At 37.9% G+C, this 13212-nt stretch overlaps 1 protein-coding gene across 1 annotated transcript in view; it reads left to right on the forward strand.

Annotated features, from left to right (window-relative positions):
* TENM2 (teneurin transmembrane protein 2) overlaps positions 1 to 13212 on the forward strand; it is a 1855021-nt gene that overhangs the window by 256721 nt on the left and 1585088 nt on the right. The window contains exon 3 of the mRNA XM_054217271.1: positions 948 to 1046. The gene's annotated coding sequence lies outside the window, so the exon portion shown is untranslated. The remainder of the gene's footprint in view (positions 1 to 947; positions 1047 to 13212) is intronic.

Raw genomic sequence — 13212 nt, forward strand, 5'->3', positions numbered from 1 at the left:
TTCACAGATACTTTAATTTAAATCTTTGCCCTGTTATGTAGGTGATTTCCATCATTTGTGTGTGTATGTGTGTTTGTGATCTCTACTGGAAGAAAAATGTTGTAAAGCTGTGGGAATTTTCTGGCACAGATACATTTAGATAGCGACAGTTGTATTACATTGTTTAAAGCAAGACATTTTTTGATTGTTTCCATGATGACTGGATGCATCATTAACCCCTTTATTGTTGACATCCTACAGAGACCTGATATGTAGTCTTAATTATTTTAAAAGACACTTCTTTGTTACTTAGCTGGTGATTAAAAGTAAATTAAAAGATGGCAATGGCAGACTATTGTTGTTCATTAGCAGATCTAAAAACCTAATCATCTAGTAAGGGACTAATTTTCACATAATTTTTAAAACAATAAGTACACTAGTGTAGAAATTATTTGTGCTGCTTCTACCAGTTAATTAACCAAATCACCAGAGAGGGAGAGTGTGAGAGTGATTATTTTCTATTAATCGAACTGAGAAATCTAAAGTAGGAATCCCAGTCAAAGCTCTTAATAATATTCCTCATAACAGTAAGAGGAGTTTGAACTTCAAGTGCTGAACAATATTGAGGATTCTAGCAGGGGAGAATGGGAAGGGCAAAGGCAAGAGCAAGGAGACCAAAACACTCATTCATAATTTTGCAGAGACAAAAGATGAATTATGCTGCAGGAGGCAGTGATGGAGTACATGCAAGAATCCAGCCATAAATTGTAGAGCTACTGAAAAGAAACCATTTCTAAAGAAATATTCATTGAAATTGGTTGAAAATTGTCCTTTAAGACTTACCTTTCACAAAAATTTCTTGAATTTAGCAAAAAGCAAAACCTCAAATTGGTTGATTCAAATAACGCTCCAGTTCTCAGCATTAATCGTAGTTAGTGCTTACGCTCCGCTTTTTTGTCCATTTTCAGGCTTTTATCTGGCAAGTGGTGATTCTTGTGGTGAAATTCAGCAGTGATTGTTGAGGCTGAAGCTCCACACCTCTCATATACTTCCAGAGTACCTGGCAGGTAGGACTGGTCATCATAGATGGTATTAGACAACTCTCACTTCTATGGAGGAAATATCTTCTCTTTGAAGGAGCTGGTATTATTGCAGAAGTGATGGTATAAAGGCATAAGCAAGACAAGATTTTAATACACTTTTAAAACTGTGATTAAAATATTTCAGCCTTGATACATTATATGGACATTTTAAGAAAAGCAAAGGCAAATTAACACGCAGTTTTGGAAAAAATTTAATTGTCAGAAAGTCTGATGGTTCAACTGATATCAAATTCCAGAATACACACAGGTAGCAAGGAAGAAAATCTCTCCTGACCATTGAATTTTTTAATAGGAAAGCACAGCTATAAAAAAGGATGTTTAGCTGCAGTGGAGGAGCAAAATCCTGGAAGCTGTAACATCTGTGCCTCTTTGTCACCAAAATTCTAAAATTTCCACCTCAACCCCCTGCTTAAATTCATTAAATCCTTTCTCAACCCTTATAGAAAATTTCGTGTGACTCAGCAATTCACTCAACTTTCTACCTCAGTTTACACAAGATATGGGTATGTTAAAACTTTAAAGTCAGATGCAAAAATACACCTCGTGTACATGGTGCAGTTTGATGGGGTTTCTCTCATGAGTAGGAGCTCTTGTAAGGAAGAGAAAGACTGTTTTTGAGCTCTGTATCTTCCATCTTTCTGCTTGTGACTGTTCCTTTACTAACAATCTGTTTCTCTTTCTTCTGTGGTCCTGGTTTACTAGTCCTGCCTGCAAGCAGATTGCTAGAAAGTTGCTAAAAAAATCAAACAGATTGAACCAAAAGGGACAGAAATGCAGTGTGAGCAAATGGATTCCTCCAGTCAAGGTGAATAATAACCGATAGTGTTGTCCCAGCTCTGCTGCTGTGGATGCACTGACTTCTTTAGGAAAAAAATAAATATAAAAGATTAAGTAAGCTGAGAATTTTATCTGGAGTAGTTAAATAAATCTCTAGTGTGGTCCTCCCTTGTGCGTAATCCCCTAGATGATGCTGTTGACAGTGGCTTTGACTTACAAATACTGTATCGTCTATTCTACGTTCTTGTCTCAAATAGCTAGATGTGTTTAGTTTCATGTCATTTGTTCTTTATAATTTTCTTGGCTAATGATTCGTTCACCTTTGTGTATTGGGAGATTAAAGTTTGCATGTGTACATTTATCTATATTTTGATATATCTTATTAGTGGATCTCATTTTTGCTTTGTTTGTTATGAACATCAAAAATTAATGGGAAGATTTATTAGAGAAACAAATACCGATTATATTAACCTTGGCTTCATTCTAAAAGTGCTGTAGGATCTTTAAATGCCGACCGATTTCCTCTCCTTTGTGATCACAAACAGTATATTTATTTTTATTTATGGAAGTTATTTGAGAGAATTGGTTAGTGCTCAGCTTTAAATGAGTTTTATATAAAAGTAACAGGCTGAGTGAGTAAAGAAAAAAATGACCAGATGGTAACCTCAGTATGGGATAGAGATGAATGTGAATCTAAAATGAGGAATGTCCCAAATAATGAGGGTCATTTGAGAGTAAGATGGTATGTGTACTTTGTGGCCATGAATAATGCATTGGATGTAGGTACTTCAGTAATCATGATGCATGAGTTCTCTATAGAAATTATCAGAAGATCAGTTTTACATGGGAATCAAGTGCTTTAGGTACCTTAATTATTTAGATTATGTAGCTGAGAGACAAAAATGTTTGAATTTTGTATTCCTGCTTTTAGTTTTGGTGTCAAAGAAGGGAAGGGTGAACTGGGAAAAAATCCTGTGCGACCTTCCAAGACACAGCTCTGTCATGGCGGAGATTATTCCCTCCGTTCCTCTTTTCCTTTTTACCCATCTAGATGGCAAACTCTTCAGCTCTGCAAATGAGCGAACTCAAATTCGAGTTGGTAAGAACATGTTATCCCACCTCAAAGAAACTGTGAAAATCAGTCTGTCCCACCTGTTATTCATCGTGTGAAAAGTTGCACGTGGAATTGACACTGGGGAGTCTCTCTCTCAAAAAGGACAAATCACAGGAGTTCCCCTTGTGTGTTTACCCACTTCTTTTCCCCAGAAACAAAGCCAAGGAAAAAGACGTTACTCTCCTCAGTTTTAATTCCTAGCCCTGGTAACAGGGAGAGGTGTTGAAACACAGGGCAGCTAGGTCAATGAGAAAGGAAATACTGGTGCTATCAAAGTGATTTGCCATGGGACATTTGCTGCAACATGAAAGCTGCTTAGAGCTCGGGTGGTGAGGTTGTTGATTCTGCAGAAATTTTAGGTACAAGCCTTTACTGATTGTTCCTCTTACGCTAGCTTAAGCCAAACAGCCAACATTCAGGCCCTCATGGTAACAGAAATCAAGCACTTGCCAACTTTTCTACTTGAAACAATAGCTGTCTCAGAGGCACCTTTGCCCTGATGGTCCCCTGTGATGCTCTGTGCTCTTTTCTGTCTTTCCTCTTTTGCAGGCAGTTGCAGAAGCAATTATGTTGCTCTCTGTTTTCTTAGGACGTGCTCAGCAAAATTGTAGGAGCAGGCTGAAGTCATTTGTAGAATCCTTTGCAAACTGAGCAAATTATTTGTTTCTCATCAAAAATGAATGCATTCTTCTCGCTGGGAAGACTCATTCCCAAAGATCTTCAGTAAACAAGTAAGTCTTGTCTTTCTCCAAGGATAATATTTTGCATAGCACTTTAGCAGTGTGCTCAGACTAGGACTGATCGTAAATTTGTTTTTGTCCAAATCATCCAATAAATCTTGTAGTGATAGTAACTTCTAACCCGTCTAGTCTCTTCTCCCAAACTCTCTCTGGTTCCATTAAATCTAGTATTTCAGTGTGCTGGCTTATGGAGTTCAGCTGTGGTTACTTCCATTCCCCTGAAATCACAAGTCTTTGTTTTTGGTAGTGGTCTTACCAGATAATTAGGGAAGACCTCTATATGGCACTTTTTTCTGGGGTCTGAGACCACATAGTGTGGGATTAGGTCCAGTGTCTTCAGAAACCCCAATTGATTAAGCACATACTGTCCCAGAAAGTTTATTTTGTAGGGCTGCTCATTCACTGTTTGCTTCTGCCAGAATATAGTTGGAGCAGGCAAGGTACCATTACCCTCACTCAAAAAGTGAGGTGTGAGACTTTAAAAGAATGAGCAGATTACAGCCCATCTGTTAAGGCAGAGAATTTATTTGGGAGAATACATGTGTGATCAGGCCAACCAAAATCACAGCCATCCAGATAACACCCCCAAAGATTCACCGTCTGCCTGATGAGGTGACTGGAACCCCTTTGGGTGGTCAGGGATCACACCTTCTTCAGCTGCATTTTCTTTCTTTCTGAATTCCAAGTGAAACAAAGCCTTGAGCTCATATCTCCATGTAAGCTTACTGCTTAGCTGAGTGGGTGTGGGCACCCCTTTAGCTGCATAAAGGTTGGTCCATTGACCTTCTTTTCTAATTTGCTAAATATATAACTGGAAATAAGGAAAAACTATCTAATCGAGGAACCCAAAACACAGGGAAACAAGTATTCAATTTTATCTTAATTATCTGAAAAACAAATCTAAATAAATCTAATAACTTTTACTTATTTTTCTGCCTCAGTTTCTATACTATTCCTGACACTTGCTTGTGCTGTAGGTATTGAATTCTAAGGAGTTCAAGATTTTTATGGTTCTCCACAGAATCCTGCACATAGAGTCTCTTTTGGAACAGAGATCTTCTATCGAATACACAGTTTGCCTTTCTCCCACATGCACAATCCCACTCCTTGTTAACTTTAAGGCCATTTCCACAGATGTCCAAGTCCTGGCTTAGTAAGAACAGGGCTTTTTAAAATTTATTTTACATGACAGTTTTTTGCCCCTGGTTCTTTGGAACATCTTTGTTGCTAGTAGTACATGGCTGGTTTGGAACTTCAGCATGCAGAGGAAAACAGAAGACAGACAAATTCCAGCTTCAAAATGAAATTCACTCTTTGATAGGGGTTCATGGCTCCTTACCAGCTCCTGTCCTTCCTCAAAATTATTGGTAATTTCAAAGCACTGAATATAGCACTTAGAAATCCTGAATATCTGTTGCTAGTTCTCTATCTTCAGATATATTTATTAGAGAAGCTTTTCTTAGTGTGCATTTGATGTGTTCACTCCCATCCAGGTGAAACTTACCACCTTTCAGGATACTGAGGAGTTCTGCACTTGGTGCTGGACAATGAATGAATTCTCCTCTTTTGAGGATCTTTGTATTCCTCTTGGTGTTGCAGTGTGTTTGAGCTTATCAGCGGACAAGCTCTAGCAATAAAAAATGCAGTTACTTACAACACAAATTTACATAATGGAATACAGTTACAAAATTTAAAGAACAAATTGCAGCATTAAGATTATAGAAAGTCATACCAATTGTATTTGTTGCTATAAAACCCCAGCTAAATTGCAAGATTGGCTAATTACCTTCTGCAGCCTCCCCTTTGGCTGGCTCTGCACTGAGAGTTACAGCTTTCCTGATCTGACCATTAGCCACGGCTGTTAAACCGTCTGAGGGTTAAGTATGAGACCCGCTCAGAGAAGCTGCTGTAGGCAACTTCTTTTTTTTCTAGCACAGTAGGGCATGCATTTTTTTTCCATTCTCTTATGCCCTTCAATTGCTGAGATTGAGTGCTGTGACGTAGCGTGTTAAAGTGGGAACTACAGTATTTCCTCTCATCTTCTTCTATACTTCATCTTCTTGTGTCATTTTATTACCATTTCTATTATGTGTGTTAATTAACACTTTCTTCGCTTTAGGCTTCAAGCTACATTCTCCTGTTGCAGCTTTTGAAGACACATTTTGGTAAAGCTTTATATCTCATATCATAAGAAATATTAAATATACGCTCTGCTTAATAGATTCTTTTTCTTTCTCTTTGAGCATCATGTAGAAACAAAACAGATGGCAAAACCGGGAACAGGATGTTTCTCTTGGGTAATACTTCAGTTCAAAGTCACTGTTAATTTTAGGGTCCCTTGTGATGATACCGTCTTTTTTAGAATACAAGGACAAGTTATCCTTAGAAATAATAGCAGGAAAATTACAAAAAGTCTAAGAGGAAAAATTCTCTGTACGTTTTATTTAAAGCCTGTTGAATTTGTGCCACGGGGAACAAGTTGCAATTGGAATTTTAAAAAGCCTGGATCATTTCAGGATACTCGCAGTTCTTACTAAAATAACAGTAATAAAATTTCACGGTTCAGAGCCTTCACCAACCACAAAAGGAGTCAGGAAAGCATTTCCCTCTTATCTACACAATAGCATAATTGGCTTAGGGCACCGGAGGAGATGTATCATCCCCACACAAGACAACAGGTAGCAGACTATTTACTGAGATGGGACTGAAGGGACCAGCGGGCTACTCTGACATAGCAATGTTTGCAGTCTTTGTGCTGAGGTAGGAGCATATTCCAGGGACTCAGATTTCTTATGCTGATATTTTATTATTATCTCTTTTTCCAGTAGAAACAGGACAACAATTGAATTCAAATTCCATGGCTTTTACTTTGTTTGCGAAACTCTTGGTAAAATTCATCCCCATCTTTGACTGCTTCCTGAGAAACATAATCTAAACTCACGCAGGGTACCAGGAGTTCTAGGATCTGTCCTGCTCTACTGCTCTGGAAAACTCAGGGCTTCCTTCCTCTGCCAGGCGGCAGCGAGCGGGAGCGCTGCTGCAGTAACACTGACTGCAGCACACTGCAGGTGCTGTGCCCGCCAGCCCCGAGAGTGCTACGTAAAGCATGCGCTGAAGATACAGGCATCTCAGATCAGCAGCATTTTGCAAGAAAGTAGCTCTGCAGAGAGAAAGCTCCCACATTGAACTTACCTGGCATCTGCATTAAAACAATTCTGAGCACTCGCTGCCTTACCCATGGATTCTGTATGGTGGAGAAGTAGGACATTAGGACCTCATGCTTTCGGGAACATCAGTTAATAGGAAAGTCCCATCTGACTGCTTAGGTAATACTCTTAGGTATTCCAGAGGAAAGTATTTTTTTAATATGACTGGAGATGTAAATAAACAAGAAAATCTGCTACATTGCCAAATTAAATTCTCTAGATAACATGCAGTTAAATCAAGGAAGCTATATAATGTATGCAATAACATTTTCCTCGCATATCTGAGGGTTCTTTCCACCTTATGTTATGTATTTTTCTTTCTACTTCTCTCAATTGCTTTGATTTTAAAAAAATGTAGTTCACCCAGGCAGAATATACCAAACTCACGTATGTACACATAGCTATGCTGCTTCGTCCTGCATATACCACCTGGCAAGTAACACCTTCCCGTGCACTTCCCAGAGTAAGCCATAGCCTCTCGCATCTCCTTTGACTGCTGTCATTCTTCATGTTGGTTCCAAGAGTCATCCTGCCAGCTGTCCCACTGCTGCGTGCATTCATGAGGCTGACAAGCAACTGAACTGTTGCACATTTTATGAATGAGCATAAACTTAGACTTGATGGCACTTGCAAAAGAAATCAAAGGACAGGGAAGACTTTGTTAAAGCACTGACGTGTCTTTGAAAGGGCAGCAAAGCAATTTCCCCTCCCTGTAATCCCATCAACCAAAACCAATCAAACTAGAACTATAAACCAAAAACACATCTGAAATAAATGTTCCATGGCTTACATACCAATATTTATTTGCTTCTAATTCAAAAGCATGCTTTCACTTAAGTTGATTTTTTTTTTTTTTTTTTTACATTTTCAAGACGTATTTTTGGGTAGTGCAGCATTATCATACAGTAATTTAGAAAAATCCTAAAGGGAGGATATATTAATGATTTTAAGGTTAATGACATCTTTAGTCTATTGGGCTGTGTCGGACTGCTGCTGCTAGGATTTTCTCCTGCAGCAATTGAACCATCCTTCATACTAAGGACCAGACTCCCAGCCCATTACTGCTTCTGTTAATACTGACAGGTAAAAGGGTTTGCTCAGGATCATGCCGGGCTGGTGTGGGAGACGCAACGCGATGAGTGTTCAAACTGAGTTATGTATCACCCAAAATAATACATGAAGCAAAGAAAACTTTCAGAATTCCTGTGTTGACCTTGGTTTATACCATACGTTATAGAGACGGGGTTTCTGTTTCACAGGATAATGAGAAATATAGTGTGATTAATTTTTCATCAGCATGCATTTTTTGAAAGTGTGAACTGACTTTTTTATATATATAAATTGTCATGTCTTCATTTTCCTTTTATCTTCATTCTTAAGCTTCTTAACACAATAAGAAATATAAGGAGTTTCTGATTTAAAATTAAAAAGGAGTGTCATACTTCAGAGGGTAAGAACCTAGTAAATTTGCTTGACTGAGATATATTTGTATGAGCCTATATTAGGTGCTAATGACACACATCGCTAGAGGCATTTAGACAACTAAATCCCTTTGGTACATCTATTTGTATATCTTTAAAGTATTGAGCATGGATCTTATTAGAATAAGTGATGCCATCCAAATAGTGGTAAATTGTCTGTTATTGAGTGCATTCTTTATTCCCAAAAGGTTAGGGTTATTCAGACAATTAGGCTTTAATGCAGACTTTTCACTAGGCTCAATAAGAGACCTGTCAGTTTGTGAAGTGCTTCAGTTCTTTCTCCTCTCGTTCTGTCTGTAAAGGAAAACTTCAAGAATCCTGTCAGTCTTTCTAGCTCTAGCTGAATTTCCTTGAATACCCGTGAATCTCTAATACCAGTAGCATTTCCCTTGTCATAAGCTCATCGTGGTTTTCATTTAAAGCACGCGTCAATAGCAATTCAAAGGTTTGAGATTTGTAATTGATTGTTCTCAAGATAAATCTAGAGAGACCATGAAATCTCCATTGTTTTGGCAATTCTTTGGCTTTGAGAATGTCATAGCAGCTGATAGTATAATTAAAAGAGCTGGTTTACTATCCTCTGGGTCTCCTGAGATCGGTTACACTTGTCACACAAGAGAGTCAATCCATCTATGGTGGAATTAAGCTTTGGACCGTGACTTTTGCAGCTATACGACATGCTGCACTTTCAGATCATCAGCCTCGGGTATAGATTACAAAATAATAAAGTAGTTTCTTATGGTTGCTCTTTATAAAAGCCCCTGTCGTCTTTCCCTCTTAATCTCATATCCAAAAACTTCACTGCCTTTTTATCAGCAACTTCCTCTGATTTTCATGATCAGAAGAATTGAATAGAACATTTGTACTGAACTTCTCCAAAATATATGGGTTACAGAATAAGCTATTCATTTCCTCCGAAAGGATATATAGTTGTTATGGTGCTGAGCAGAGGGGATAAATAAGACAATAAAAGGAAAAAGGAAAGATGTTATTTCCCCTTGGAGGCTAAAGTTGGTCAGGTTTAAATTTGCAAGCAAATGTGCAAGGTTCTCTTCACTAAACCCCTCCAGAGTTGGACTCTGCAGCTTTCTAGCTGTTTTGTCACGTCAGAATAGATGTTAGGAAGACTTGCCTGAATACAGTGCATGTGTCCTTTCAGATATTCCATCTATCTGTCATTTCAGTTAGAGTTTGGATGGCTGACTTTTGATTATACAGGTCTGATGTATACTTGTAAGAACTACACAGAGAAATCGCCCTTATTCCACCACATAGCAATTGTCAGCTACATGTCTAATATATGCAGGTGGGATTTTTGAAGTCAGTGGGCTCGTTTCTTTCATGGGACAGCAAAGACCGTATTAGGAATATTGTAAATTACTACTGTAAATTTTAACTCCCCCAATCATGACTAATAACGCAACCTGATTAGTATTCTGACATAGCTTTCTGCTGCTGGAGCAAGTCTGGTTCCCCAGGCCCCAGGCAATGTGGGATGACATCTGATATGATACAGTGAGTCCAGACTACATGGTGCTTCAGCTCAACTTACTGGGTGATCTATGGAGTGGGACATCTGTGGCAGCTACACTGGAAGCTATTCATCCATCTTTTCACATAGTGGTAGCGAGCTGAGATAATAGCTAAATCTGTGAAAAGAATCACTGAGGACATTGCAGAAGACAGAGTGAGGAGGCCCTGGGCCTTTGTCTAGACATCTTGGGACTCAATCTGCTAAGGGCAAAAGAACACCCTTCACGTTTGTGGTACAAAACCCCATTATGTTGCAGATCAAAGAAAGCAACCGGCTTTCTTACAATAGCTGAAACCACCACTAAAATTTCTGAGATGCAGATAGATCCCAAAACGAAATGGAGTTAGGTGTTTAGATATCAGAGGAGTTGCACAGATTTGCCTAAAATTTGCATGTTGTTGGAGATAGTAAGGAGTCTTTTATTATTATCTAGGATCAGATAATTGCCTCTAGCCTGTCAGGTAGGCTGAAAGCGAGCCTGTGTTCCTGCTCTCCCTCCCCCCAGTCATTCCCTTTTCCAGTAAAAACCATTTGGCATCCTTTAGGAGGCATGCTCACTGGAAAAATTCAACATAATCAATGAATTTACAGTCTCGCTGCACAATTCTCCAAAACTGTGGGATTTCTCTCTGTTTATATCCACAAACTATTTGACCTTTTGACTTATTAAAAATGTCTAAATAGTTCTCATGTATTTAGTACTATTTGGGTTATTTAGATGGAAGAACAACAGAGCAAAGTATTAGTCTAATATTTCTGAATGAACAGGATCTCATTTTATGTGTACGCTGTTAATTCACAGGATTAATTTCAGTAATGCTGCACACTGCAGGAGTAATTAATACAACATAGTTGTATAGAATTCTGAGAAAAGGAATGTGATAACCTTATACTTGTTATTTGGAAAGCCTCATCCAGGAAAAATTTAGGCAGAATCCTGCCCTCTGGCTGTAAAGCCATTGTGAGTGTGTGCTTCAAGGTTCTCACTGTTCGGAGCCCTGATATACAAACTACCCCAGAATAGTGCTGCAATAAAGGGAGACGTTCTAGCAATATCACTGATTTTCATGCCTTCCTAGGATTGCATGAATGCTTTGGGTTAAATTTGGATGTAATTGCTTGCCAAGTTAAAACACCATGCCCTCAAATTTGTATTCTAAGATACATTTGGCCATATATTTAGTGAACAGCCATTTGATGGGTGGCTCGGTAATTTTAAATAGGTTGGTGAAGGGGAGTGCAGCTGTGGAGAAGGCTGCCAGAGAAAATAGCCTAAGGGAAGAGGAAAAATAAGTAGCGAGATGGTGAGAGGTGCATGACCCTCAAAATAGCATAGTTTCAAATCTTATTTCCACTAGGATGGGTACTCACAGCTGGACAGCTGTTCATATTGCTTTTGCTCTATTGTAGCAGGGGCTCATAATTGCAGAATAGCCTTCCCTTGTCCAGGCTTGCATTTGCTTCTTGCATATTGCACTGAAAGAAGCCAATGGGTAGGTTTCTGCAAGGAAATGCCTCATGAAAGAGGATCCTGATGTTGGTTTGGAAGAGGCGTGTGTAGTGAACAGGTATCCAAAACTTCGGCCAATCCAGTGCCGTTTTGATGAAGTTAATCTGTTTTCTAGAGGTCATATGGGCAAGAATGCTGAACATCTTGAGTTTTGCTACTTGCTTTGCAATCGTCTGAAGTTAAAAACTTGGAGACAGTTAACAAACTTATTTGTATTATCTGCAGGTCTTCTAATTAGTTATTTTCATTAAAACTAATTTTGTCATAATAAATATATTTTCAGTGAAATACTAGTTTTAGTGGAAAAATACCAGTCACGTTTATGGATTTTTTTCAAGAATAATTTGAAGTGGGACATTTTGAATCTCTTCTGCTGTGGTGAGGAATTTTGCCTCATACTTCCTTTTCCTATGGGAAGAAAGGTAAATCCAGAGCTGTTTCAAAACTTCCCACTGTTTCTATCCAACTGAAATTTCAGGTACTTTAAGCTTTGTTTTCAATAACAAGTCAAAGCTTAAGAACCTTTATTATTATTATTACTACTACTACTACTACTACTACTACTACTATTATTGAATTAAATTTCACAAGATTACTTCATTGAAAGCATTATACATTTTGTAGTTAATACTATAGGAATCATAAAACCCACTAACCTTTGTAGTTAGTTTGAGGCAGGATAGTTTAATGCCTGCGGACTCAGTGAGGTTACTTATCCTATGATAAATTAAGCTATGGTTTCCTATGATGCCAGCTGCAATAAAGATGAAGAGGCCGTCATCATGTTCTCTGAAGTGATCAGGACTGGAGTTTTTGTGGACTTATTTTTCCCAAAGAAAAAAAACCCAAACCTTTCAAATGCAGGCATTTGAATAATTTTAATATCTAAAAAAATACCTTTCAAATGAACAAAAAGATTTATTTTAGCTTATTTTACTAGCTAATTTTAGCTTATTTTAGCTTATTTTAGCTTATTTTATTAGCTAATTAATAGCTAATGAGCTATTTCTGGTCAGTTCCTTAGAGCAACTTTCTCATACAGTAATGAAAGCACCTAATTTCAAACAAATGTAGTGAAAGAAAGTCTACACATTATACTAGTCAGAAAAAAAACCTATTTCTGTTTTGTATTCATTTCCCCAATTCTTTAAATTTTTGAAGTTAGAGTTTTTATGTTGTGTTGGTTTTACTTTGTACAAATTGTTTTCCCATATATGCGAACAACTGTGACTGGAAAGAGCAAGTAAGAGAGAAATTTGCTCAGAACATCTAATTACACTAAATGTAGTGCTGTGAAATAGTAAAAGGAATTTTAGTATCATAATATCATAATAACTGTGCGTTGTCTTAATAACTGTGCAATTTTGGAATGTTGTCCCAAGAACCAAAATCCATTCCCTGTTACCTGAATTAAATTTAGGCTGAACAAAGCGGTAAGATGATTAAGTAGGCCTTCTTGCATATCTTAGCTTTGTGTTTCAAGAGACAAAAGTAACATAGCCATGCTACTTCTGTAACTGGAGCAGTAAAATACATACATCCACAAAGAATCAGTGCAGAGTTTGCTACACTACTCGTGGGACCTTAGTGATAGCAAAGTTCATGGCTGAGAGAGCAATGAGAAGTCATGCATTAGATTTGATTTTAAAGTAATGAAGACTGGAAGAGCTATGTATAAGCGATAGCAAGAATAATTTCATTTTTCTTTAATATATTTTTGTTTAGCGCAATTAGATTTTTTTCTTATGTGTATCCCAATGCTAGTTCT

This window comes from Rissa tridactyla, chromosome 11, assembly GCF_028500815.1.
Source record: "Rissa tridactyla isolate bRisTri1 chromosome 11, bRisTri1.patW.cur.20221130, whole genome shotgun sequence".
In the NCBI taxonomy this organism is placed as follows: domain Eukaryota; kingdom Metazoa; phylum Chordata; class Aves; order Charadriiformes; family Laridae; genus Rissa; species Rissa tridactyla.